Source organism: Carassius gibelio, chromosome A7 (assembly GCF_023724105.1).
Source record: "Carassius gibelio isolate Cgi1373 ecotype wild population from Czech Republic chromosome A7, carGib1.2-hapl.c, whole genome shotgun sequence".
NCBI classification, from domain to species: Eukaryota; Metazoa; Chordata; class Actinopteri; order Cypriniformes; family Cyprinidae; genus Carassius; species Carassius gibelio.
Genome location: NC_068377.1, coordinates 973018 through 997842, shown reverse-complemented (window position 1 = coordinate 997842; position 24825 = coordinate 973018). Strand labels below are relative to the sequence as shown.

At 38.1% G+C, this 24825-nt stretch overlaps 1 protein-coding gene across 39 annotated transcripts in view; it reads left to right on the top strand.

Moving 5' to 3' along the window:
* LOC128017574 (receptor-type tyrosine-protein phosphatase delta) overlaps nt 1–24825 on the top strand; it is a 294348-nt gene that overhangs the window by 109496 nt on the left and 160027 nt on the right. For 37 of the 39 annotated variants that reach the window (XM_052602992.1, XM_052602991.1, XM_052602989.1 and 34 more), the window contains one exon: nt 6938–6985. The exons of the other annotated variants lie outside the window; for them this stretch is intronic. The gene's annotated coding sequence lies outside the window, so the exon portion shown is untranslated. The remainder of the gene's footprint in view (nt 1–6937; nt 6986–24825) is intronic. 39 annotated transcript variants of the gene reach the window in all.

Here is a 24825-nt window from a genome sequence, read left to right as displayed (position 1 = left end):
ACATTTTCTTGTTTTAACACTAACATTATTTAGCATGATGCTATGGGTTTCTAACATGTTTTTCTTTAAGTTTTCCTGCACATTGCTAATATGTTTTAGCACACAGTTTTTTAGATGCTGCTAACATTTTTTGTCATGTTGTTTACATGATGCTAATCATTTTATCATGTTTCTAGCACAATGCTAACATGTTTTAACATGTTGGTAGTCTGTTTTAGCATTTTACCAGCATATTTTACACCATGCACTATTGCTAACATTTAGTAACATTTTAGCAGTACATCTCATTTACCCATTTTGACATATCTAGCATATCTCAGCATGTGGCTAAATTTGATAAATAGTTAATTGTTACTTGACAAAAATAAATAAGTAAATAATATATCATCTGATTGCATAATGTGTCCTTTTTGTGTCAGCAATAGCATATAAACTTATAGAGATAGAAAGGCCCTCAAAGCTTCCTCTAGTGTGAAAGATTCTCGCGGGCCGTAAGAGCATCCTTCCACTTCTCTGACTCGCTTCATGAGTGCTAAAGACTCAGATCATTTCATGCTTATAGATGTTCACTGCCCTGCCGCTCTGAAACACACATGTGTTTATATCACACCCTTCATTATTTCATAATCACACCAAACCTTGTTGCAATCTTGGAGTCGTTCAGCTCATACTGAGAGTTAAATGACTTCAGCAGGCTTCAAATACACTGCGTCTGCTCAATACACTGCTCACCAAACACATTCACCTGAGAACCAGAGCCGCATGACTGATACGAGACGTATGTTCAGTGTGATGGATCAGCTCCAGACAGAGAACAGGCACATGGATGGATGGGTGGATGCAAGGACTTTAGATGCTTTTTCTTATCCACTGACATTATTTATAATCCAAGTGGAGTTTGCACTTAAAATAAGAGACGTGCCTATGGGCTAAAATTGAAAGACTTGATATGAATTTATATGATCAATGAATACTTATCTTCCAAGCAGTGTTAGTTCACTATCATGAAGATTCTGCTACAGTTTTTATTCATATTTTGAATTAGTTTGTGTTTATATATTATTTTGTTTTACTATTTACATTATTTCAGTTAAAATATGTAATTTCTTTAAGTTAACTTTTATATGTTTTAAAATTTAAATGTTTACATTTGGCGAGCATTTTAACATAATTCAGCTTCTCTACATTCAAAGATGCTGTAAAACACTGGACATGCTTTGATATTGCAGCTAAAAGTTAAGCTCCAGTTGACCTGCTCATGTTCCCATCACCAGAAGTCTTCCGTGCACACATGAACTTCTATTGTTCAATAACTTTTTTCTTGTACACTAGCAACTGATGTATGTGAATTACAGTGTCTCTGTTAAACAGAGACTCGGTCAGTCCTCAGCGAATGCTAGTGATGTGCTTCACGACATCCACCTGCTATTAAAGAAGTGTCTGTGTAAAAGCATTTCTCTCGCTTCTAAACTTGAGCTCATGAATACATATTACAGGATATGGAAAATTCAACTCAGCAAAGTCCGTGGCGTAATGTTGCCGTCTCTTATCAAAGGCGTCTGGAAGCCTAAATTATTGTCATCAAAGTGAAACGGTTCTGGGCACCTCCAGCACTGAGAGCTAAACGCTTTTACACAAACCCCATTAGAGACTCATTGTGCACAGATAGCAGCTCTGAGTCGCGGGAAACACGGCCAGAGTCCTCGCGGCCGGCTGCTTCTCTCCTTCACAAACGTGACATCTCTTATTAAAGTGATAAATGGCCTCCACCAATGGGCAGATTTCAGGTGTTCTGGCCTGAGTGAACTGGAGCTCTGTGACAGAGAGAAAGAGCTGATAGAAGCGCTTCCACTCGCTCCGTCCATCCGTCTGTCCGTCTGAAGCTCTTAAAGCACTGCATCACTTCTTCATCTACAGTTTGAGCTGAAGGAGAAGTGTTTACCTCACCTCCACACTCTCAGTGAAGCATAAGTCTCCGAACGGACCGAACTCGGATCGATGCGAGGCTTTTTGGGACGATACGTCACTGTCACTCTGGGAATTGTGGGTAAACGTCCAGCTCTGTCTTCAGAGAAACAGAGGCGTATCTCGGCGTACAGAGAGAGCCGCAGCAGCTGAAGAAGCCAGATTGTGTCTTCGGCTGAAGTCACTAGATCACTGCGTTACCTTTGCACACGCTGCTTCTTATTCACAGTATTTTTAACCAGACGCTAAACGAAAGAGTGAAGTACTGCAAAGAAGTCTGAATATGAGAGCAACACGTGAAATCAGTAGGATTTCCACATATGCAGTATTTATAAAATAGGAGGTAAAAAGTACCAATGGACCACTTTACTGTCTGATAAAGACATGGGAGAGAATGGACAACAGTACCAAAACAATAAAAAATAATATATATATATATATATATATATATATATATATATATATATAAGAAAATAAATTTCCAGTCTTGCAGTAGCAAATGCTGAAGGAATAGTCTACTAGACATCAAAACTAGATTTATTTTTTATTTTTACAATCAAAAATCTGTTTTTGAGTTGTATTTATGTAGTTTTATACAGATGTATTTATGTGTGCATACATACAAAAAAATATAACAAAATATATTTTTAAATCTACTTATGCAAATATATTTTGGATTTGTGTATATGTTTTGGCGAACTGGAGGTGAATTCAATGAATTTGTACAATCATACAGAATCTTTTTTTTTTTTTTTTAATTAAGCATAAAAGTTACAATTAAGCATAATCTTCATTTTTCACCACAATGTAAAATAATGAACATATTTCCATGAGACTGTGCTGTCGACACACAGACAAAACGAAATGATGAGCATGATGTCTGATGTCTGATGGAAACCGGACCCTTCAGAGTTACTGTCAGCTTAATCACATTATTGTTCAATAATAATTTGGATAATTAGCGCAGCTTGATTAAACTGAAGCTGTTTGCTCTCAGCTGTGTTTTACTGCACATTAAATCCTTCCCTAATTCCTCGCTTTCCTTGCATCTGATGCCCTGAAACCGTGTGTGTACGTGTGTGTGTGTGTGTGTGTGTGTGTGTGTGTGTGTGTGTGTGTGTTCTTTAAGACATTTACCTTCGCTGCTCATCCAATCTGCTTATCCAAACATCATTATCACGGTTTATATCTGTTTCTGTCAGGAGCGATGGCCAGATCTCCTCCGTTTACAGCCGCTCAGTTTTGTCAATGTTTTTCTGTGTGTGTGTGTTTCACGCTGGCTGAAGATCTCTGGACGCACTGAGGCAGAAGAAACACACACACACACACACACACACACACACACTTCTTTGGCTTATGTTGGGTCTTCTGTTGTTTTATCTTAAGCTGATAATGTTCACGCTTTGGTTTTAAGTGTTCGTTTACGGTGAATATTTAGGCAGTAAATAGTCCATTTGGGTTTACTGGTTGAGGTGTTGCATCATTGCTGTCTTCTGCTGTCTTCCACATCATATATGCTGCAGTATGATGCGAAGAACATAAAACGATTGTAAAACTTGATGTGGATCAGACACACAGAGGAAACATTTGGACGACTCCAGCTCGCAGCTAAAGGTGTTCGTCTGCCAAAGCTGTGAGAGCATCTCTGGAGCTCCTCCAGCTCCTCTGGAACATCACAGTGTGGAAGCGTCGCCCAGAACACATTAAAACAGCCCTGATTTGTGACGCCCGTCCGACATAAACGCACAACTCTGGGCTGCTCGGTCAGGAGCCAGCGGCATCGCCCACAATACCGTGTGATTGAGAAATGCCTGCGCGCCGTGGCTCTCTAATTTATTCATGCACTCTCTACAGAAGCCATTTTGCCCAGCAGAGAGAGACTGAGTGTAATTATCCTAATTAGTGCTAATTCAACATGGCTGAGCCTCATCCAGAGCTCAGAGGAGGAGGCTCGCCGGTCGCCGCCTCCCTTTGTTGCCACGGTAACCGTTTCCATGGCGCCCCGCTCTTGACAGTGATGGGAAATGAAGAGGGGTTAATTTCACTGTGAAGGGGCACAAATTAAAGCCGAAATGAGAAAGAAAGTCAAATGCCTCCTGTTTGCAAATGAACTTCTGTCAGACACAAAATAATGAAGAGATCCAGCAGCAGATCAGACGACACGCCAGCGTCACGAAACCAAAACTAGTGCACTTAAGCACACTTGAACAAGAGTATTTGTTATGGAATGATATGTTTAAAAGGTTAGTTCACCCCAAAAGGAAAATGCTGTCATTAACTACTCACCCTCAAGTCGTTCCAAACATTAGTCCAGCTTCAGAATACAAATGAAGATATCTTAAATGAAATCTGAGAGCTTTCTGACCCTGCACAGACAGCAAGGGAACGATCACGCCCAGGGCCAGAAAGGTAGTCAAGACATCATTAAAATAGTCCACGTGCCATCAGAGGTTCTGAAGCCAAGGGAGTTCCAGGAAGCTAAGAGATTACATTGTTTTATGAAGTTATTTATTTACATTATTATTATTATTATTATTATTATTTCAACACAAAAAGTATTCTTGCACCTTCAGAAAATTATGGTTGAACCACTTATATAAATGTGACTTTTCATTTGACAGTATTAGTGGACTTCTGTGTGTTAACAGTGTATGTACATTTAACGCACATATACGTGTGCCAGCTCAGCTATTCGACACTGCAGTGTGTTCATGTTGCTAGTGACTATTCCGGAGACATTGTTCTCTCTTACCTGATGTTCGTTGAATAACCGCCACGGACCAATATAAACTCAAAGGTGTTTAGGAGCCGAAATGAACTCCCCCAGAAAGTTTGCTTTGGTGAGCTGTTTCGAACTGCCGAAAAAAATTCAAAACAAACTTTGTTTCGGTCTGATTTTGTTCGAAAGTACGTAGCATTGTCATTATCGTATTATCGTATTAGAAATCATGCAAATTTCTGGGCACAAAAATAAATGAAAAATAAAACCCCACTGTATTTCTGCCGTTCAGACAGCGCCATCTGCTGTCAGATAATGAATGAGCATCTGCTGTTTCTGTTTAGACCAAAGCCAAAATCTAAGCTTTATCTGAAAGAGTGAAAAGAAGATAATGCATTATAAAAATGTAAACAATTAAGCCAGGAAAATGTTAATAGAATAATTAATTGATAATAATTGTTTAAATCAATGTATTTGATACTTTTGACTTTTGATTCATTTCTTTAAAATAAAATAAGTATTACAAACTTGAAAATTGTTAATTTAAGGAACATTTAGAACAGATAAAAATGTGCAATTAAGATGCAATTAATCTCAAGTTAACTCAGGACAATCGTGAATGATCACAAATAAACAATTTATTGACCGCCATACTTTATACATTTGGGTTTCTCCATGTTGGGAACTAAAGTGTTTGGCTGAGGAAAAATACATCTAAATCTGTATTTATTTACAATGGAATTGGAGCCCTCCAGAATCAAACAACCAATTATATATATATATAAATAACTTGGCTTCATTCCATAAATTCAGCTTACAGTAAATGTGAACAATTCACTCAGACCCTTTGACATAAACCCAGTTAAACGTGTTTATTGTTACTGAATATGCATTCAGCACAGTGACATTTGGGTGTTAAAAACATCTGTTATGTGGAAAAGCTTATTAAAACTGTAATACTAATTAAAAAGAAAGAAAGAAAAAATACAACAAGAAGCAATTTTAATGGTTCTCTTGTTTTTCCAAATGATTCTGCAAGGTGAACCTGAACAATGTTCCAGATTCCACCAAAGAGGATTTTTATCAGAAACATCTCCATGCATTGTGTTTGATTTTGTGTATGTGTATTTATTTCAGCATGCATCTTCAGCATGTTTATGTTTAACCAATATCATGGGCCCAAAATGGACATTTAAAACACCACAGCAGCGTCTGATGTTAGTGGATATCTGATATGAGACGTGAAAGCTCAATCATCCAGAAACTGAAGTAAGAGATGTGAGAGTTTTAATCGCCTTAAACCCACAATCTTGATGATGATGTTGATGACGTGGATCATGTGTTTTAAGAGGACACACACACACACACACACACACAGAAATCTGCGGTGTCACTTCTATCCAGTCTGAAACGGATTAATCCTAAGTTTACACGTTTTGAGGTTTGACGATCACATTTTGTGTTCCTCCAAGCGTAGAATCATCACTTTTAATGAAAAATAACAGTTATGGCACAATTATCCTAAAATGTCAGAGTCACTTTTCAATACAACTGCTGCCAAATTAAATTCACATGAGTTGTCATTATGCATATTTTATTCTTACAAGATACAGATGAAATATCATAACAATTGCATAAGTGCTATATCAGTGAAGAAATAGTTGATTTCAAAATCAAGAGTGTCATTGTTTTGAATCATGAGTGTGTTCGTATGACGAGAGATCAGTGACCAACGGATTAAACTGATCAAATCTGTCAGTAAAGACATTTATAATGCTCCAAAAGATTTCTGTTTCAAATAAATGCTGTTCTTCTGAACTTCCTATTCATCTGTCAAAATAAAACAAATCACAGTTTCCACAGAAATATTGAGCAGCACAACTGTGTTCAACACTGATAATAATCAGAAATGTTTCTTGAGCAGTAAATCATCGTATTATTCTGATTTCTGAAGATCATGTGACACTGAAGACTGGAGGAATGATGCTGAAAATACAGCGGAGCATCACAGAAATACATTACACTCTAACACAGATTCACACAGAAAACAGAGGATTTATATTAGAATAATATCTCACTGTTTTACTGTATCTACGATCAAATAAATGCAGCCTTGTTGAGAAGAGACTCGTTCAGAAACATTAAAGATATATATATCATCTTAAACTCCTGAATGCCAGTGAATGACACAGACAGACTCTGGATGACTGACTGTGTTCAGTGTCTCATACGGCTGTCTGTGTGTCTGTGCAGGTCTCTGGAGGGAAAATGTTCCACTGATCTGGTTCCTGCAAGCTCAAAGTAAGATGAACACACACTCTCCGTCTCCCTCACACACACACACACACACACACACACACACGTATGAAGCAGAGTTTGAGTCTGGTTTGGTTGTGATGACAGTAGGGACAGATGAAGATGAAGATGAAGATGAATCTGTGATGGACGAGTGATCTGGCAACCCTGAGTACATTACTGTTATTAAACTGAATTTACATTTAGCAGACGCTTTTATCCAGTGACTTACAGTGCATTCAGTCTATTCATTTTAATTTGATTTTTTACCAGTATGTTTGTTCCCATGAGAATTGAACCCGAACCTTTCACACAGCTAACCCAATGCTCTACCACTGAGCCACAGGAACACTTCCAGAAACAATGAGTGAGCGTAGAGACAGTCATCAGCGTTTCTGTCACGCCTGTCTTCTGTGCTAGAAACGGAGAAATCATGTGCTAGTTTTTATTAGGTTTTTTTTTCAAAAACAATTACTTCAGTCCCGTTATTATTATGGTATCCCCATTTACATACTAATTACTGCCAATATTTTGAAGTAGATATTATTATTTTTATTAGTTAATAAGTTTAGATTAAGTTTTTAGAATTTTTGTTTATAATATTTGTAGGTTTTTAAATGTGTAGTTTTTAATGAACTTTTAGTTTTCAATTTCTTTCTTTAGTTTTAGTTATTTTAGTATTTCAACTTAAACTAAATAAAAAAATAAAATATATATATATATATATATATATATATATATATATATATATATATATATATATATATATATATATATATATATTTATTTTTTCAGTTCTTGTTAATTTTATTTTATGATTTCTGTTCATATTTCTTTTGTTGTTGTTTTTTTCAGGATTATTTGATGAATATGACATTTTGACTTTATTTGAAATATAATAGTGTGTCTATGTATCAGTGTGTTCCACTGTAGTTTCTGGGCTGTGTTTCACTATTGTACTGTAGGTGTTTGAGAGTGCCGTTGGTCACATGACGTTCAGAGCTCGTGTGATTGGCTCAGAAGAGTCTGGCAGCAGTAGTGAGATCAGGTGACATTGAGATCTGAGCTCCTCCGGCTCCACAGATTCTCCAGATCCTGCGTCTGCGGCCTCAGATTCCTTCGCTGAACTTGTTTAGTCGTTACCCTATTCTCTTTACCAGATCCGTGTCTCAACATCGTTCTCCTATTGACTCTAAAGGTCTAATTAACATACGCACAAAAACATGAGAGATAATTATTTCTGCAGTCACGATTCGGAAAACTCAGATAATTGAATTCTCTTCATTTCCCTTAAAAAGCCAAGTCAGCGGTCCAGACGCGGCTCTCTGAAGTTAATTATCTTCATTATCACAGCGCAGCACTGAGTAACTCATTACACAACTTCATGAGCCTTCTGTGTGTCCACACATACACGTGAAGAATCAGATGTGCAGGTACGGCATACTTCACAAACACACAAATAAACTCTCAGACTAAATGAAGTCTTTGAGATGGGCTTTAACACCAGGAGGAGACTGTGGCACTTCTATTCTTGCTCGGATGGATTTACTGATCAGAGCCAAACCACGATCCTGGGACGGATGAGGAGAAGCTGCGATATAAAGAAATACATCAATATTATAAGAATTCGTTTTTCAAAAAAGACTGAAAATGTAAAAATAAAAGCCAATAAAAAATATTAATAATTACTATAATGGTATATACATAATATAAATTGTCACAGGTTTATAATGTTATTTAATTTAATCTTTTTTTTTTTGAGTTTGACAGTTGTTGTATGGACTGAAGTTTTTATGAAAACAACATAAAGAGTAAAAATGGCTTAATAATGGCTGGATTTCCCTTTTTGGCTGAACTATGCCTTTAAGAGAGTTTAAAGCAGCACTCGCGTTTAACCAAACGGTTACAGACGAGTGAGGAATGACAGAAGGAAAGCTCGACAGCACAAACAGATGTGCACACATTAAACTCATCTTCAGATGAAAACAGGTCAAGCTTCCGCACCTGAATGTGTCCTGCGGGACTCACAATCCATCTTTAATTAAGAAAACAATCTTCCTCCGCTCAGAGTTCACTAAACTGAGACCTACTTCTGGATCCACGTCTTCACTGCTCTCGTGTTTGTGGAGAAGTTTCTCGTCTGAGGACGACATTGATCTGTGTTTAACCTCAACCAGAGTTTAAAGGGATCTAAGGTTTCTTTATTTTTCTCATCATATCTCCCTGTTTCCATGTTTCATGTGTAGCATTCATATCGAATGTGTATCGCACCACATTCTTGCAACAAACATTCATTCATCCAGTCCATCAATCTTTTAGCCTTTTGTTTTGTCTTGTTTTTTGGTCCTCGAACAACTCTCTTCATTAAGTGGTTTATGATTATTTTAAATATATAATAACATATCATCAACATCAGTTATACTTTAGTCTCAAATTATTAATGTTAACTACATCAGCATTGCGTGACTAAGAGTAAAGTGTGTATTATCATGTAGATTTACATTTCTGTACAGTCTAATCTCTAATTCATATTCATATTAAGAAGTTATTTTATTTTAGCCAGGAAAACTTCTTTATGTTTACAGACGTGACGTAATGACGCAGGGCCTTGCTCGATTTCCTGTCAAAACCTGCCTTGACATGTTTGTGATTGAATTAGTTATTAACTTGATATCAACTCATTATTCACTCACTATCAGCTCACTAATGTAATGTTGAAGTACAGGATAATGCACGGCTAGCTGTGTGAATTACCTGCTTCTGTGCGTCTCTCTACAAACAGTGAAGCTGTCAGTTTAGTTGCATCAAAAACAGCAATCTTACCTCGTAGTTTCTGAGGAATATAGTGTAGTGATCCAATATCTAGGATTAAAATAAAATAAAAGTCACAGCCCAGCACTGAAAACAAGTCTCTGTGCCCTGAATGTTTCTGCAAATTTACCCAAAATGAGTAACCTAGATTGTTATTAACTACAGTTTTCATCATGTAATCCACCCATCTCTGTAGCTCGTAACATCAGAGCGCTGATCCATAATGAGACATGAGATGATGAACTGGAACATGCGATGAGTTTGAGACGAGCTGCAGGTTTATTGAGAGAAACTCAAGGAGTCCTGGGAAGTGTCTCGGTTCTGGGAAACTTCCTGCTGGATAAGAACAAGGCCCAAATCATATTACCTTGTTGAAAATATCAAATGTTTTAATAATCTCATTCAGTACGTCATTCAAGAGCAATTTGCTCAGCTTGATATGAAAGTCTTTGAGTGTGTGTTATTCTGTATGAAGTGATTTGAGGCTTTAATGGAGGTCTTGTTCATTTCCGTCTGCTTTAACTGAAGAGGGAAGAGCTTGTGCAGAGATGTGTCTTGATTGACTCAGGAAAGTGTGGCTTTTAATGAGCGCCATGTGTTGGACTTCAAATCATAAGGCAGGTTTTTAAAACGTGACAGGCAGTTTGATAGAAAATGGTGTTTTCTTTTTTGCTTTATTTCTGAAGAGATCTGTATTTTTCAGTAAACGTCACTTCTTGATCTTTTCTTATTATAAGGCTGGTGACTATAGAGCAGGACTGAACGATGCTGGAAATCAATAAATCAATAAAAAGCAAGCATTTTGATGAATGATTCTGGGGTGATTGAAATGATTCTGTAGAGAAGTGCATCCACATGCACAAAAAAACACTTTAGGATTCCTGGAGAACAGCGAGTCGAACTCCGTCCTCCCGCCCGCTGCCCTCCGCAGCTAATAAAGAGTAACTCTTTATCTCAGAAAGGTTTTTTAATATCAGAGAAACAAAATTAAGTTGACCCCATCACAAAGCCTCTGGACTGACGGTGAAGTGTAAGCCGGCCTTCTCCTCTAATCTCGCCGTCGCTCCTCCCGCGCTCCCCTCACACACCGATAAGACCTCCCTCGCGCTAGCGCTAAGTCTAATGAAGATCTTATCTAGTCTCAATAGTAGATATTAACATTTCCTCATCAAATCCACAACCCTCGGCCTCCCTCAAATCAGCTCCAAACAATGACTCGCCGTCGGACCAAAACCAATCCCGAAAAATGAGCTTTCCTTCTTGTTCTGGCATTGTAATTCGTCAAACACTCATTAAGATTAATCAAACACTGGCATATTATGGAAATGGGGAACTAGAGAGAAACTAGTCTCACTTAAGACCAAAAAACTCTTTAATTATGCAAACATTATCATAAGTGTACAGCCCAACACTAACTAAGTTTCATTCTTGCCAGTGCTATTTCTCTTAAAGTTATGAGCGATCAAAATGTGTTTGTAGTCATTTCAACTTGTCAACTTAAAGGTGCAATGAGTGATTTCTGAGAAACGCTGTTGATATTTGAAATCACCAAAACAAACCTCTCTCTCCCAAATGGATCACACCCCAGTCTTAATAGCTCCACTATTCACCAACATGCACCTGCCTCATCACAAGTGGACACACCCCTTGCTGCTGATTGGTTACAAGTGTGTTTTGGTGCTCGATCCGATCCCCTTTCAACAGTGGTTCTCAGAAATGGCTTACTGCATCTTAAGTGCACTTAGATTTGCTTAACGTATGCACACAGCCTTTCAGACTATGCCTCATATCGTAGCATGCATGGACACTGGCATTTAACGCATGTGCACTAGAAAGTGTAATCTTTGTCCAGGGTTTGTGCTGTTTCTCTGTAAGTCATGAGCAATAAAAATGTATTTGCGCTATTTTAGACTAAATTCACGCAAATCTCTGAATTGTCTCATGCAAGTGGTCATCAATGTGACCGTCGATTATTGTAGCATAGTGCATATCGTAGCCTGTTGTTGTTGATTCACTGTCAGGTCAGTGTCGCCACCTTGAGGACAAACCAATTCAAGATGCATATGCGAGCTAGATTACTCTAATCTAACTCTAGATTACTCGCAGGATGTTTTTCGCATCACTCACACTGTTTTTATTTGCGCGAGTACAGTAAAAAAAAACATCCCGTGAGTTTAACCATGGTGAGGATAAATACGATCAGTGCTTTGTACCTGTTGGGGAAGACCCAAAAATGCCGGAGAGCCAAACGCAAGACGTTTCTGGGTTCATAGCACCATACAGAGGTACACACAACTCGGTGGAGTTGTATCACACATTAATAATAAGATCTTATTGTACTTACACAACATTTGTCACTATAGTATAAGCTAAATGCTTTGAAATTCAGTAGGCATTTAGAAATGAACATTTTATTTGTGTGAATAATATATAATCATGTAATCCATAAAGAACACATCAGGCTAGTTTTCCACTAAAGTAAACCTTTTATAACTTAAGCGAAAGAGGCGAATATCTCACGTTTGAATCAAACATGTCGTGCATTTCGCGTCATTCACATCACCAGGTGCGAATTTGCCTCGAATTTGCATTGACTTTGTATGTAATCTACTCGCGTAAATAATTACATTCACGTTTGGTGTGAATATACCATAAGAAGTGGAATGTTTTTGTGAGGATGTCTTGGTGAAAAACTCTGAATGTCTTTTCACTGAAGACTTGAATCGAGCAAGCTAGTGTTAGAGGTCTCTTTTATTATTAAACATAGGAAATAAAAACTCTGCAGAAATAAGGACGTTCTAATGTTTTCCTTTTTCAGAAGTGTGTGTGTGTGTGTGTGTGTGTGTGTGTGTGTGTGTGTGCGTGTGTGTGTGTGTGTGTGTGTGTGTGTGTGTGTGTGTGTGTGTGTGGCTGAAGGAGGAAAAGTAAAGTATTCTGGATCTCTTATCATTGCTTGTGGCATTTGGGGAAAAAGAGAGAGAGACAGATGAGATATTAAGTGTGAACATGGCTGGAAGACATGGGAAATAAATGGGTTCGCTTGACAGATTTGGATGAATCAGATGCTGGCCTTAAAAAAAAAAAAAGGAAAAAAAAGATAATGATAAAAATACTACATCAAAGTGGCTTGTAACAGAATTAATTCTTTAATCATTACTTTTATTGAGATACATATATTTTTTAATTGAACCATTTCCCAAAAAGAGACAAGCTATGAAATTTTTTTTTTTCAGATGATCACTTTCACAAAATAAAGCTGACAGGTTCAGGATCACTCTTTCTTGTGTGATATGCACATTAATACTGATCTTGGACATGACATTGTGATTTGAGTGTAAATGATTGTGTTATGTGAGTGTGGTTAGCAGTTTAGTGCTGCTTATACGAATGCATTCGATTGCCACGACCAATCAGAATAAAGAAACCGCCAGCATCAGCAGAAAGGATGCTGCGGGGTCAGAGGTCACACCAGCGGAGCTGAGTTTTCCATTCCTCTAGAGCTTGTTTCACTCTTTCAGCTCAAGTAATAGCAGAGAAGTGTGAGATCGATGCTGATTGATCTGAAAGACCTTGGCAATTAGTGTGTGTGCACAGGCCGTGGTTTAGTGTCTGCGTGCTGGATTGAGTTAAAGCTGGAACAGACTGAACACAGAGGACAATGCCAAGAGAAGGGTTTGACATCCATAAGTGTTACTTACTTTGTAAACGTCGCCCACATTTGACATGCAAATTTAATCAGTACAACTGCATATATTGTCATTTTGAACACTGCCAGCAAACACGACACAATAATAGAGTCATAAGATCATAAATGCACAGTCACTTTGTGTTCCTTCATGTTGGAGGCTTTCCTTTGCTCTTTGAGTGTTGTTAAGCTACCGCTGTTTTAGCTGATGTGTGTGTAAACCTTAACAATTAACATCTGATGAATCACAATAATCTTTGTGCTCTCTTAATTTTGATATGAAACAAAATGTCAGCAATCCAATGATGTCTTTTCTAATATGATTTATGAAATGAAAGCGTGACAGAAGGTGTGAACTGAATAAGTTAGAAAAATGAGTTCTAGAAAAGAGTATTTTGTTAAATATATGAACTGTTGCTTATTCATTATATTTTACTTAACCTGTTTGTCAATATTTAATGTATGTTTAAATCTGCTTTAAAACAGATTATGATTTCCACTCTTAAATGTTTGTTTCAACAATAAAAAAAGAGCAGAAACAGAGTTATTCTTAAATAATTAACTTTTATATTTTTATTTTTGTATAATAATTACTTATTTTTATTATCTAATATTTTTTATTTATAAAATCATCCTTGTGTAATTTAAATGCTTGTTTATGAATCATTTTAATACAGTAATGCACCATCTGACAGGGTTTGTGTAGTTTACAGCATTAGACGGGAAAGATTTAGATTTATATATTTCTTCATAGAATATTCATGTGCTGTACTGAAGCTTGTGAATCAATATCAAATTGTGAAATTTGTGTCATTATCCAGCCCTAATTTTGACATTTTAGGCATTATTTAGTGAAACCTAACCATCAAATACATGTTAACTCTCATGATTTGCATCTGTGGGTTCATGTTTTTATTGGTCGGGACGGTCTGTTAGTCCTCGGGGTCTCATGATGCTCGTATCTGTCTATTTAAGAAGCAGATCGATGGCAGCCCCGATGGGTTGATCATCTTAATGCTTAATCAATGCAGTCCAGCGCTCAGGAGTCCCCGGGGCCCCAGGAGACTCATTCATTGCTGTGTGTGTGTGTGTGTGTGTGTGTGTGTTTGTGTGTGTGTGTGTGTGTGTGTGTGTGTGAATTATTCTAATCTGACGGCCGTCTTCATGCCTGCAGACAAACCCTTGTGTTGCTATTGATCTAGTGAGAGTCTTTTATGACTCGCAGATCTCTTCTTCTCTTCTCTCCCCTTGTGATAATAAGTGTGAGACTTTTAATATACAAGAAGATCTGTGAAGTTGCAAAGACTAAAGTCTCAAATCCAAATATATATTCTTTATAAAAGTTAAAACTCTGCCACGCCTCCTGAAACAGCTCGTTTAAACACGCCCCCACATCTCTACATCACTGTGTGGAAATATTTGTGTAATGCCGCCCAAATGTTGACGCAAATAAAGGTGGTGTAGTTTCAGTAACACAGTTAGTGTTGAAGCAGTCATGTCAGCGAGATGTGAGTGTATCTAGGAGAAAGAAAAATTACTGTATTAGTTCTTCCGATAGTAGATGCATTATAGGAATCTTTAAGATTACTTACAACAGAACAGCAACGCATTTTATGGACAACCGTTTCGTGAACCGAGGAGAGGAGGTCATTCTGACTTTGCTATGACAATCTGCCGCTTCTGAATCATCTACTGGAAATATGTTTTGTTATTAGTTTAAGTATTTGCCACTGAATGTTCAAATGCAGAGTTTTGGGCACTCAAGTGTTTGAGAGAGAGAGGGTGATGTAGTGGAGTCAGCTGTCTTAACCGTTCGTGGCTTGTGTACTGCAAACAAATACAAGCACATACAATATTTAATTTGCCAATATTATGATCACTTTGTGTACTTAAGTGTGTTTAAAAACACTGTGATAAGTGTCTCTCTTTAAGTCACCTACTGTAAGTGGCCTTTTATTTCATTCATATTACATGATCTGCAAGTACAGTTCAAAAAATATTTAAAGAGATTCTTTAAAAAGATTTGAAATGCATGACAAGAGCACATTCAGTACACTTAAGCATTCTTCTTTGCTGTCTAAAAGCTCCTGCTAAAGTAGCTCATAACTCTGTTTACGTCACAGCCATGAGCCGCGATGTGCTACTTGCTAGTCTGTGTGATATTAAGGGAACCTCAGTTTCAAGAGAAGATTTGATGTGATTAAAAAATAATAAAAATAACAACCCACTGAGATTTTTCTCCAGAAAGATGTTTTACAGGTGCCATAGAATGCAATGATATAATATTTTAAATTGTTCTCTGATGTCACCAGAGAGTGTATGTGAAGTTTAATCTCAAAATACTCCACAGATCATTTTTTTATAGCTTGTTGAATTTGCCACTTTTAGGGTACGAGCCAAAACACGAAGCCAAAACACGTCATGTTTACTTTGTCTGGAATCTGGATGTTTGTGCACAGAGCGTTGGTTTCGATCCCTCTTTCAGAAGCTATCTTCGCACAACTCCAGCGTGGAACTGAACCTCGTTTGTGAGGCAGTCCGGTGTAAAATGGTAGCACAAATATAAAGGACTTTAAATATTTTTGTTTTTTTTTTCGTTACATTTCCATTCAAACTGAAAGTTATCCACGTGTCCTCAGTGGTCTATGGAGACTCCTGTGTTCGTTGGAGCATCCCAACACACAACTCTTGTAATGTCTCTTCGGCGCTGTACCTCCAGCAGCTACAGCAAGAGAACAGTAATGATGGACTGCTGCTTCTCACTCAGGACTGTGTGTATGCTAATAGAGCAGAGAGCGTCACAAATGGGCGGGACTTTCCAGAGTATGATGTCATAGTAGTGGGAAACCTGGACTGCTCCTGTGGAAACGGTTTATGATTTATTTGGATTATAAAACAATGAGTCTGAAGATTTGTATCGTTATAGACTGGTTGTTTTCACACACTGCAGCCACACAACTGTGTTCAAACACCTCATGAAAGTGATTTTTGCATTCACTGACACATTTAATGTTTACTTCTGTAGTTTAGATGGCTTCAATGCTAACACACACACAACTTCTGATATGAGAATTTCAACATAAACAGCACAATGAAACACTGTGAACTGGTGTGTGTGTGTGTGTGTGTGTGTGGGCTGGCTCTGTACACAAGATGAAACTGTGGTCCAGTTTCATCTAGAAGTGCTGCTTATTAAAAAATAATAAATACATTCCCATTGTCTTGTGAGTATAATTATGGCTCTCTATAGCAATTGTTCAGCAATGTGCCAATTTTAAAACTCTGTGAAACTCTAGTTTTTTCCCCTAACAGCAGATTATATCATTTTAACATGCTATATTAGCATGACAAATAACTCAGCATTTACACTGCCAAAGCAGCTGCCGTTTAGCAGCAGACGGAGTAGAACAAAAAATATATAAATAATAAAAAAAGACAATGTAATAAAAGAAGCATTAAAAAGATTTTGAACAGGCGCTCTCAAACATTACTCACGTTTACTAGTTTATGTGTGAGTTTGGTTGGTTTCTGTGTTAGATCTCATGCGTTTGTGTCATCTGATGTCTTCAGTCTTCATTCAGGTCCTCTCTGGTTCCCCAGATCTTTTCGATTGGACTGTGAGTCTTCTAACCTGACACAGGCGTCATGGCCCTTTAATCCAGAGTGACACTGGTATAAAACTCGATGCCAGCTAATCTCTCACAGCAGGATTATCAGATTAATCCGGCTGGTTTAGAAGATTGACAGGCTATCGGGAGAGCTGATCTGTCAACTTTATCAGGCTCTTTTGGCCACGGAGGCAGTGTTTGCTTCTCTCTCATGGGCCTGGAGCGAGAGATAAGACACAAGATGAATAGAATTCAGAAAAACACAGAAATAAGCCACAGTGTAAAGCGGTGCTTTGTCTGAGAGCAGGAATGGAGAGCAGAAGTCCACTGACCTGCCCGAGCGTCTGACTGCTTGATGCTGCTCTGACCTCGGGACCGTCCAGAGCGTCTCTGAGCTCTGATGCAGAGCGTCTCGACCGCTCAAGCCCTTCTTCTGGAGAATTCATTTATTATCAAGACGGGTCAGTGAAAGGAGCTGCTGCAGAAAAGTTGATCGCCGATATCAGGAGGTCAAACTAAATATTTTAGCAGTTCTCAAACTAAATCCTCTTACCAGAATTTTCAAATGCACTACTATACGTAAATTTTATACATTTACATTTTATACATTAATATACATTTAATTTTAAAATATAATGTTTAAGAAAAAAATAATAATTAATAGGTAGCAACTACGTATTTCTTTGATCATTTTCTATTCCATAGAATGAAAATATTATAGTTAATATTAGAACATAATATCATTCAAAAGATTTTTGAAGAAGAAGCTTTGCTACCACAGGAATAAATTACATTTTAACATGTATTACAATAGAAAAACATCTATTTGTAATAATACTCTTTTCAGACAATTTTGATCTAATAAATGCAGCCATGGTGAGAAGAGACTACTTTTCAGTAACAATGTTAATATGTGAATGGTAATTAACTATCCAACTTGTGTAAACAAAAACAAAAAGACCTCTGTGTCTCAGCCTTTTACACTTATCCAGAAATATTGTTCTTTCTTTTTGTTTTCTTCCCGTTCTTGTACTGCTCTCTTTTAAACGTTCAACAAGCATTTCTCAAAGATTAAATATTATCTGTGATTGTAAAATGATTCCTCCATATTTTGCGCAGATTCAGCAAACAAACATGAAGTAAACACACATTTCCGCTGTGAGTTTCTTCTTATCGGTGAGGGTCGGTGGAGCTGCGGGGGTCCAGCTCTGTAGCCCAGAGTTGAGTGTTAAAGATGTTGTTAGGTGTAATTACATCTGACTGCAATCAGAACTCATTTAAATGAACAACAGAAGCCCAAACGGACTGATTTCATCAGTCAAAATCAGGTCAGTTTCAAGAAAATTTCAGAATGAAGTCTAAAAAAACACACAAATATGCTCAAACACAAAGAAAGAAAGAGTCATTCTTCAGCAGCACATCAGGTTCACTTTTATGAACAGATGACCGGGATCTCATCCCGGACGAGCCCCCGAATGTCATGCAGCAAGTAAAAATGTATTCATGGTCTGTTTCCTTCAGTGTTCAATATAACAAATACTATGTAGTTCAATCAATAAACGAAAATGAGACTAAAGATGCTATTTGTAATCTGATGCATTCCCATTAGCTGCTTGCGCATATGGTTTCCGTCGGTTTGTAAAAATCATACCAAATGTGTTTTTGATGTTCAGACCTAAATTGAGTTGGATATGCCAAAAAGTAAACACATTTTTTTGAAGATTCAGAATATTTGAACCGAAAACATGGCTTATCCAAAGATGAGACTGAAAAACAAGAAATATATTTCAGAGCCTTTGAATTTGTCTCAAGCTTCCTGGACTCTTGTCAGTTGGAATGTGCAAGGCTTTGCCTGAATGTGTATAAAACTTATCAGGCTTACAGAAGGCCTTCTTTGAGTAGACTTGGTTTAAGTTCACCCAACTCTGATCTGCCATGTTTAATCAACACATCACTTGGGGCGGGACATTTAAAAACAGCAATAGACTTGAATAGCAAGATAAACTACATAATTCTAAGAAAAACGAGATTATTTTAACGACTCTAACCAGAGCTGGCTAGTTGATTGGTCGGTTTTTGGATGACTAGTCAACCATTCCCACTTTTAAAACAGACTTTTATGCTTGTACTTTTTATGCTCCATATTACTTTGACGGTCAAGCCACACACACACACACACACACACACACACCGTCTTTGCACCAGGTTTGTTGTCCACTCTCATATCTCGTTAATATCACATATTTCCACATCTGTGCTGCAGATGTCTATGGTGTGGACTAGACAGAAAAATGTTGTTTCTTTATTAATTTCAATATTTTGTCAGAGTCAAACATCTGTGATATCACCACACTGACTCAGATTGGTGCTTTCCCACAGTGTGTGCTGTGCCAACACACGCACACACACACACACACACACACACACGCGTGCTCAGGTGTGACAGTGCGGTGGCCAGGTGGATGTCTGGCACACACACCAGCTCAGATGTAGAGGAGAATTCTAAATCTGTTCTCACTGCTGATCAGCTGGAGGAAGAACTGTTTGTTGGGATCATTTTACTTGGGAAATTTAGTTATTTAAAGTATTGCTTTCTTTTATGTCATATTGCTGTTCCCACTTTTTCATTTGATTCAAATCGTTCCTAAACACACCCGAGGAGTAGATCACCCAAAATTAAAAATTCTCACATCATTTACCCACCATCATAACATGACTTCCTTCAGGCTTCACTTTCTTCATGCTTCACGCAGTTCTGAAGAACATGAACCAATATCTTTAGAGAAAATTGGTGTTATTCATGTCTGTCCCACATATTAGTGTTAGTGTAATATAATTCATATTGAGTTAATTTTCAAGTCAACGGTAGTCATTTGTGTTTTATGTTCTAATAATTTTATTTTATTTTAAAATGATTTGAATAGTTTTAATTAACTGCAACAACATTAGTCACAAACACTGCATGATGAGTTGCAACCTTAAGATTAAAGCTTCATTTACACACTAAAGGTGGCACAGAAGCTGCATGTGAAGTGGCATTTAGTAAAATACACACAAATTGTTTAATACTGCTCAGAAATGCATTTACGTTGCAATTACAGTTGTATAAATAAATAGCCCTTAGGCAAAAATTCAGTATTTCGTAAATTATTCCTGCTCTGTCCCACTTCAGCACCTAGTGCCAAAGTTTATAATTAAGTGTTCATTATTAGAGATTTGAGCACATCACTAACTATGAGGAACATCAGTGGTTTACAAATAACACAAATCCAGAACTTGAGTAAAAGTACAGATGCGTTTAATAAAATATTACTCCAGTAAATGTAAAAGTACTCCTTTTTCAATTTAACTTGAATGTACAAAAGTATTTGATTTTTTTTTATGTACTTAAGTAAAAACGTACTAATTTTATATAATAAATATATATATAAGCTACCGTGATGAACATCACATCCTTTGTTTCCCTCCGATGTAATCGATCTAGGTGGATGAATACAAATATTTGGACTTTATATCTAAAAATTACCTCAACTTAGCACCAGCAAGCTTGTAAGCTAGACAGTTAGCATCAGCTAACAATATTTACTTATTTTCAGTATGGTTTTGAATAAACCAACATATCTGTCTACTCGGCTAGTTAATTCAAACAATAATAAAATGTATACAGTTGATAAAAAATATAAAAACAGACATCACATAGGGCTAAATGCATAGCATTTGAATAAAACTGTTATCGTTAAGTCGGCGGTTAGTCTGTGTTATTTTAATGTTTCTTTTTTTATCTAAAACATAGAGACACTGATGTTGTCTGCATTGAAGCATTGCAGTAGGCTTAAATAGATAACCTTTTACAGCAGATTTAGTTCACAACTTTTGGCAGCGTCAGTCGCGCGCGTTCAGCAGTTCTCCCGGTTCTTACGTGTGAATTCAGCTCACTGGAGACTCGCACTGAACGGTTCATTTGACTCGAGAACAGCTGCAATCGGATCATTCCAGTTCGTGACTGAATCATTTGGTACGATATGCGAACCGATTTAAAAGGTTAATTGAAAAGAATCAGTTCGTTCTTGAATCAGACACCGCTTTTGCGTCTCGGAGCAGATGATATATTATACGGAGTAACGATATATTTTATGAAATGTATTAAAGTAAAAAGTACGATCTTATGCTTTGGGATCTAATGAAGTCAAAGTTACTCAAAATACTACTCCAATACAGTACAGATACTTGAAAAATGTATTTAAGTACAGTAATGAAGCAAAGCTACTCTGTTACTGTCCACCACTGAGCAACATTACTATAATGCTTGATTTAACAGCACCAGTAATAAAGACAAACTGATCACAGTGAAAAAGTGTGTCATGAAAGCCAGATGCCTATGGCAAGGGCTGTCCTCTCAACACACACACACACACACTGTGGCTAAAGTGCTTTTAAATGACTGGTGTGCCATGATGTCAATAAACAGAAGCTTTCAGTGTTGTATTTCTGTTGGATTTGTGTGTGTGTGTGTGTGTGTGTGTGTGAGAGAGAGAGAGAGAGAGAGAGAGAGAGAGAATCGAGTCAACACACACAGGCTGGCCAGCAATCAGTAAAATTAATTAGGTGGACCTTGTGCAGTGTTTGTGTGTGTCAGAAAGATAAAGAGATTTTTTTAGAGGTTGAAATCCTCGGGTCCAGCCCAGAACTTGCGGCCAGAATTGATGTACTGAACACAAAACACACACATTCAATGAAACCCCGACCAACTCAACATCGGTCTCTACACCTGTCTGTCTGCGTGGTTTTGCTAATCCAGGTCATGAACGGGTCATGAATGGTTTATTGAAAGGCAGTCCTGCTTTGCAATATCGCTCTAAAGTGATTCTGTCCATCTATAGCCTGCGGCGGTGTGTGTGTACGTGTGTGCTCCTCTGCAAGCGTTTGACAGATGCTTGTCTGATTTCCGTCGCTCGATCTGTAAAAATGGCTCCACGTTCACTCTGCACTGACATCCGCTGCGGATCTGTTGACACATCCTTCTGAGTGTGTTTCTTTAATGGCCTTATATTTCATTTCCCAGCAAAAGAAAACACCATTACCCAGAGCAGTGAGTCGCGTCGGGCCGTTCTGCTCGCCGGTGACTCCTCCCCCTCATCTGGGCTCTGATTCAATTATCCAAACACACTGCACAAACTTTCATTTAGCTCATTTCCTCAAACTGTTTCTGAGGAACTTAGTGTTTCTTTTTCTGATACACATTCGGCTGCATTAAAAGCATTTTGTGCATCCAGCGTTGTTTGTGATATTGCAGACGCACTTGTGTTCATGAAAACCATCTCTGAATGAGGTGATTATGTGAATATTCTATTCTGTTTTACATGTATGTGATTTGCTAGTACAATAGAAATATTTGTTTCTCCATCACATTGAATAGAACTCAAGGTCATGGGCTCAGACAAAAAAACAACAACAACTACATTTCACAAATGTTTTAGTGTGTTAAATGTTGTTTGTTTATGATTGTCTGATTCAATATGAAGACTGTAAATTTTCAGAAACTCTGAATCGCCCCGAAGTGCTGCAAGTCACGCCAGAGTGAACAGAAAAGGGCAAAGAGGGCCAAAATCCAAGATAAGCTAAAGATGAACCCATTAGTCCAGCTCTACCATTGATTCTCTTATGCAATGTCCATTCTTTGTCAAATAAACTGGGCCACCACGAGCTGCAGGAGTCAGCTCCGAGGGAGATGAACACATGCTGTGTCTTTATTTTAATTGAAACATGGCTGAATAACAACATCCTGGATTTGCATGCAGACACATACAGGGCAGCATGCCGCCTCCCCTGGGCTTCTCTGACCACATCTTTCTTATGCTAATACCAGCATACAGACCACCACTGAAATGAGCCAGAACGGATAAGAGTATGGCCAGAAGGAGCTATGTCAGCATTACGGGATTGCAGGAGTATGCCGACTGGAACGTGTTTTAAGAGGCAGATGCAATGAAGTATAGCATCGGTTTGAATGAGTGTGTATCATCTGCATTAACAATTGCATATAGATGGTGTTACACATCATGTTGGAATATTCAGGAATGTTTCTCAAAGATCAGCAACTTTGTTTGTCCAACTGAACCTAAGACAAGAAATGACAAGAAACACATCTATTTTGGACAGCCAGATTTGACAACACACCTGCAAGTGTGCTAACCAGTTAACGTATCCTCAGACAACCCACGGAGCGAGGCTGTCATTCCTGTCTGCTTCTCATCCACCACCATCACACCGTTTTAAAAGAAGTCAAATGTGTTTCGCCTCAGTGAGGTCTGGCCTGTGTGAGACACACCAATCATGGTGAAGTACTTACGAGAAACTAGTCCTGAACCATGTACTCGCTCCCTTGTGCATGCCAACCTAACCACTTAAATTATGAGGTCACATCTGTAAAACGAACACCCGTATCAGAATGCTGTTCAGGAGAGGGAAACTCTGGCCCTTGAGATCCATTATACTGAAGGTCTTGGGTAGATTTTTCAGGGCTAATCTCTGCTGGACAGTGAACCTCAAGGGTCAGAGTTGCCCACCCTTGCTTTAGACGACCATCTCTTTAAACCTTACATGAAAAACTGAACTTTCGCACCACTAGAACTATCCCTATTCCTGAATCCAGGTGTTTTTGACTTGATCAGCACTAGTCTGACTGTTGACAACCTGGAATACTCAACATTGTACGCCTATGCTTAGTACAAACCACTTCACCAAGTTTACCAAAACTTCAAAATGTTGACCAACAAGCCAACATTCAGAGAAGAGGTTGAATCTAGTGCACTGGTTTTGCACCATGTTCCTTGGTTCCCCCACAACACACTGTACAATTTGCATGTCTCCTTAATCGAGCACACTTGATTCAGGTCACCAGCTCGTTATTTGAGACCATAAGACCTAAAAGGAGACATGCAAAATGTGCAGTGTTGAGGTTTGAGGACAGGGGCTGGGAACCACCGCTCTAGTGGGTCGTTGTGCAAACATCTCAATCCTGAGTTTGAACATGTATAAAACAAAGAAAGCTCCACGCCGACCTCCTCCTTCTGCAAACCAAGGATCCTCTGCAGAGACCGGGAGGACCATCAAGTTTCTGGGTCTGTACATCACAACCAAACTCATCCATTCCCTCAGTATAACTTCAGTAGGCAAGAAAGCACAGCAGTGTTTCCTTTTTCTTTGGCGACTGGGGAGAACAAGGTACAGAAGAAGCTTTGAGAACATCAACATGTACTGCAGCACATTAAAAAACAACAGTTATTGGAAATGAACTCCCTCTCCCAGCTTGGGCTCCAGACTGTGAATAAATGGTTTCACCTTTCGACCAGTTTTCCTGCCGCCACCAAAAACCTCAGCGACACCATTATTTCTCTGGCAGTCAGAACACTCAATGCCTTGACACGTACTTCTGTCACTGGGAGAAAGATTGAGCTTTTACGTGAAGAACAACTGACAATAATAACAAGATGCCAATCCTGCACTACTGCCTGTGCTTTGCAGCACATCTAATTATTATCATCAGGATTACTATCATTATAACTGTACCCCAGACCACTGTTTTCAAGCAGACGTGTACAGAGAAAAAAGAGAGAGATTCAGAGGGCTGGATTCTGACAAAAACTCTAGCCTAAGAAACAATTGCATGGACTTGGAAATACTTTTAATGCTGAAATGTTTCAAATGTCTTCATATCGGACATATTTCATTGGTTCATCGGC